The following is a 5,000-nucleotide window of genomic DNA, read 5'->3' as shown; positions in this document are numbered from 1 at the left end:
AATTGTGTATATGTGTTGTTTTCTTTTGTTTATGGAGGAGAGGAACCCCGTGTTTTGCGTGGAGAAGGCAAGCCGCTCGATGCTCGTCGATGTTCGTAGCGATGCACAAATCGGAATCACCGTCGTTCTTGCAAACGCCGTTTGGGTTTGTTTATGGTGAGCCGATGCATGTCGCTCTCGATCGACTCGATTAATTATTTTGAATGCATATGTGTAAAATATTTCGGTTATGCGCATTGGTAGGATCGCGTTTGCGGTTAGAGAGCAAGAGGTTGTTGATGTGAGCGATTTGTAGTTGTCTAATTATGTTTTGGTCGATGTGGTGCATGTTTAAAAATTGTGTTGGTATGGATTGAATTTTGCGTAGAGAAGAAAACGAAGAAGAAAGGAACTCGGCTGTTTTTATATTTTGATAGGAAAATATGATATGCGTTGTTTAATGCGAAAACTAAATTACAAAATGCGGATTTTGTTGTGGGGAATGCATCGATATGTGGTTATGCGTAAAGTGTGATTGTTTTATGCGATGTGATGGGATTCATGATTATATAGGGAGCATATTTATTGTTGTGACGAGTAGTTAGAAAATGCTAGTTGCGTAGAGGATTAATTATTAAAACATGAGTATCGGAGTTCATATATTAGTAGTCGCGTCACATTGATCGATGTGTCTCGAGTGCACGCCCCCACATGGTTGTATGCGAGACAGGGCAATATAAGATGTGCTCGCCACGAAAGTTCGGTTAGAATAGGTAGAAATTGTTATGGCTTAAGTAGAGGGGTGATGGCATCCCAAGGTAGCCGTTGCTTCCTCTATAATTATAAGTCGAGTCAAAATGCGGGATACTAGTGGTACGCTAGACGGGTGGGATCCAAATAAATTAACCGGTCGATGTGGTAGTTGTCGTGTGTGATTTATTGTTAGTGAGTAGTTTGAATTACGAGCTATATGAGGATTATGTTAGAAACTAGTAGGCGGCGTGTAACTGCGTTCGTATGGTGAATAATAGGTCGGTAGGAAATTGTTGGTGTCAGTAACAAATGTAGTCTTATGGAGTTTTACGCCGTATGTAAATGCCTCTAGGTTAGACCCCAAGAATGTGCTGTTTTAGGTGACTGGTGTGTTAACTAAATTAAGTTGAGCAATGGTTGAGAAACACTGATCAATCGGCTCCAACCCATGTTCTTGAGTTACGATGTCTAAAATGGTTCGCTAAGTCTTATACTGTGATTAGCCAACTCATATTAAGTAGGAGTCGATTTCGTTAAATGTTGTAGTATATGTTGTGTCTCGGATTGCGGCAATAATAGGCAAGTTGACGTGTATGTTATTTAGCGGCGATGTCGTTGCTCTAGTTAACCGAATTGTTAGATGGCGTGGTTAAGCTCGTAATCACGGTGAATTGCTTGTTGTAGCCTAAATGTGTGTGGTTATGGTCGTGAATGAAAAGTGGTAGTGCTCACGTGATGTCTAAATTGAGATGCAAACTATTGGTGAAAAGCGCCTCGATATTGATTGTTATAGAGAATGCGTCGTTGATTGGTTGTAGTAGTTTTAGTGCACTAAATAACTTGGATGAAAATTAGTGAGTCTACTTGTTAGTCCTCATATGATTATTTTAACTCTAACAATTGGTAAAGTGTTAGAATAATTCAAGTCTCTAGAACGCGGCAATTCTTGAATTGGATAGAAACTGAAATGTATTGATTGCTGTTTTGGACTGCACGTACTGTTTTCGGTGTGCTGTATGTTTGATGACCCAAATTGTGTTTTCTGTAGATAGGTGCTATAGAAAAGTGTTAGATAACTTTATTATCTTGCTTGTGTTAAAATTTGACAGCCATAGGTCTGAAGGTTTAGGAGTTAGGATTTTTACAAATTCAGTGACTGAATCTGTCCAAATTCTGTACAGATTTCAGAAACTGCATTGTTTGCCTAATTTAATGTTACAATCTGTTCATGGTCATTATAAGAAAGTTGTAGATGCTTTTCTGATCTTGCTTGTGTTAAAATTTCATAAACACAGGCCTGATAGTTTAAGAGTTATGAATTTTACAAACTGGTTGCTGTGTTCTGTCCTCTGTCAGGACAGATTTCGAAAACTGTAATGTTTGATTTGATTAAACCTGGAATAACTTCTTGGTGATTATAAAAGTTATGTAGTGCTTTTGCCAAGCTTTCCAAAAAGTCTTGGATCACTATTTTTGGTGGTCTGAAGATTAAGTTACATGCGTTTGAAGTGTGAAGACTGAATCTGTCCAGTTTTGGACAGCACAACCTTCATAGTGTATTTTACCCTTGATACATATTAAACTAGCCAATGATGTTTATAAATAATTTGTAGAACATTTAACTATCTTTCCAGAAAGTCTAAAATCACTTTGTTTGGATGTCTGAATCTTCAGTTGTGGATTTTTGAAGTTGCAAGTCTGAATCTGTCCAAATTTGGACAGCACTGTTGTATTGGCATGTTTTGACCTTGCTAAGTGTTTAATCATGCTGTGGTAAAAATACCAAAGTTGTAGTTCACTTTATAAGCTTTCCAGAAAGTCCTAGTTTAATATTTTTGGATTAATATTTGAAAAGTTATGACTGAAACAAGTGACTGCTGTATTGCTGTCCAAAAATTCTGCTAGTGCGCTTTTAATTGTTTAGTTTATCTTTCTCGCTAAAAATGTTTGGTTTGCTCTTAAGTAATGTAGACTTGTCATGGTTAAGCTAGAGATGACATGTGTGTCTTGTTTTATATGTTTCTTCTCTAGTTGATTGTGATATAGGAGTTTCCATAGACATTGATGCCTGTGTCCTCTAGTGAACTTGTGTGCTCGATGATGGTTTTGCGCGATCAATAGGAGAACTAATGAAAAGCTGTGTCCAAATAAATAAAATGCGCGTACTTGTGATGTTGTTATTGTGTTGAGTAAATAAACAAACATGTTGTCGTCTTTTTAATGGTGTTAATGCTGAACGTCGATAATGTGTAGATAACTAAAGCGAACATGTGGTTGTTACGGTGTCTTCCATTTTATTGTTTAGTTCGCCACTGTGTCCTTGTATATCTTGTGCTACTTTCATTATATTCATACATATGCATCTTGCACCTCATTTAGGACCGAGAGGTGACGACCGTGCAAGTAATGTGGTGACAACCACAAGATGCAGTTGGTGGACATACTGAAGGATGGTGGACTTAACCAGTGGATGCTCGCCAAGCGAGTGCCACCCCGCAAACACTGTCTAAGTGTTAAATTAAAGGCAAGCCCCGGTTTTATGCATAACATGTTATTTATGCTATTTTACTTCACTTAATGATTGTAGGATTGATTGTGCTCTTAGGTGTAGGAATTGTTTGAAACCCTAGTTGCATGATCTCAGGAATCCTATTGAGATGAATACTAGTATGATAGGTCGAGTAGTTGCTTTATTTAATTAGGATCTCGGTAGAAGACGGGTGATTTTTCTAGCACTCGTGCGAGATCAGGAAATTGATTGTACCCACTTTCACTCTATCAAGATACTAGTTGGTGAACAACAATCCATGGGGATTGGTTGTTTACGAGATGGGAAAATGGAATAAGGATTAACGTGCGGATACCTGTGTCAAGCGTTTGAACGTACTAAACACATACCGAGAAATATGGTAAATCGGTAAGCCTAGTACCTGAGTGAACCTGCCCGCAGACATATCCCCTCACGCGACCTGAGACGAGGTCTCCCATTCCGGTTATGGTGGGTACAAGTGCGGCCACTGCACGACGGCCAGTCGGGGTCAGTGGGGCATTGTACGCCAAGGCGGTGAGCCCTGATCTGTTGCCAGGGAATCGATGGGGACGGTTGAGGTGTGTGGGGACGGAGTGCCCCTGCATGTCGTGTGTTTAGGTTTACCTTGCAAGGATAAAAAAACTCGATTTGAATCGTCTGCTTCTCGCAGCTAATGAGACTGCTTGATCCCTTGTACTGCATTGAGTAATAAGTGGAAGTATGATAAGTTGAGATAAGATGTTGATTGTTAATAATGCTTGCTACCATGTATGAGTAGATAGTCCACTTTTAGCCTTAAGAGAGTCACATATAATTTTGACTAAGTTAAAATCTTGATTTAGAAACTCAGCTAGTGCTTTTGGCAACCAAACCCCACAGCCAAACAGCTGCATGTCTAGAGGTAGAGGAGTAGACTCCTCACACCGGGTAAGTCTAGCTGAGTATTAGTATACTCAGCCTTGCTTGTGGCACAATTTTTGCAGGTACTCATTGATTTGGTTGATGGTGTGACTTGGCCTTCATCTCTGCCACCGGGATAGATGGTCGAGTGGGTTACTGCTTCCGCGGGAGAGGACCAGGAGGAGTAGCGTGGCCAGGCTTCGCCATGTTACTCGGTTTTCTCCGTTAGTTATTTCCGCTGCATTAAAAATTATGGTTATTATTTCTGAAACTCCGATAATGTAATCACTAATGATACTTATTAAATTTGTGGTATTATGTTTTATTGTATTTCTCTGTGCCTCACCTTCGTGTGAGCTAGTGGTATTCGATCCTGGTAAGTGGCTTTATCGGACTAGATCCGAGGGACTGACGGGTTATTCCTGTTTAAGTGCGTTGCTGCCCTTAAGGGTGTGACTTGGGCACTTAAGCTGGAATAATTCGGGCGGTTCCGCCACAGCAAGTGGCAGAGTGGCCTTGCTGCCACGATCCACTGAGATCCAGCCCCGCGTCGCATGGATTCGTCCCTCCCCCCACTCTACGCACCGCCTAGCGACTAGGTTTCGAACCCACGGGAGAGGGGCACTGGTCTTCCGAACGGAAACGGCCAAGGCGCAGCGTGGCAAGAGCCCGAAGACCGCCGTGGGTTCGTGCACGACCAAAAAAAAGCCAAGTCCAAGCGTGTGGAAAGACACCGAAGCTGCTACGTATGCCTTGGGTTGGTGAAGGGCACGATGGCGACGGGGCGGCAGGGCTGTTCGGCCTAGCGTCTGGGCTGAAAACGAGGGGTTCGCCATGG

General features: G+C 41.4%; 1 long non-coding RNA gene across 1 annotated transcript in view; it reads left to right on the top strand.

Moving 5' to 3' along the window:
• LOC100216657 (uncharacterized) overlaps positions 1 to 4,486 on the top strand; it is a 5,467-nt gene extending 981 nt beyond the window's left edge. The window contains exons 1-3 of the long non-coding RNA NR_131783.1: positions 1 to 156; positions 3,112 to 3,256; positions 4,246 to 4,486. The exon at positions 1 to 156 is cut by the window's left edge and continues 981 nt beyond it. This is a non-coding gene — a long non-coding RNA (uncharacterized lncRNA). The remainder of the gene's footprint in view (positions 157 to 3,111; positions 3,257 to 4,245) is intronic.
• The last annotated feature ends 514 nt before the right edge of the window (positions 4,487 to 5,000 follow it).

The sequence above is a fragment of the Zea mays genome, chromosome 6, assembly GCF_902167145.1.
Source record: "Zea mays cultivar B73 chromosome 6, Zm-B73-REFERENCE-NAM-5.0, whole genome shotgun sequence".
In the NCBI taxonomy this organism is placed as follows: Eukaryota; Viridiplantae; Streptophyta; class Magnoliopsida; order Poales; family Poaceae; genus Zea; species Zea mays.
This window is presented reverse-complemented; position numbering and strand designations above follow the sequence as displayed.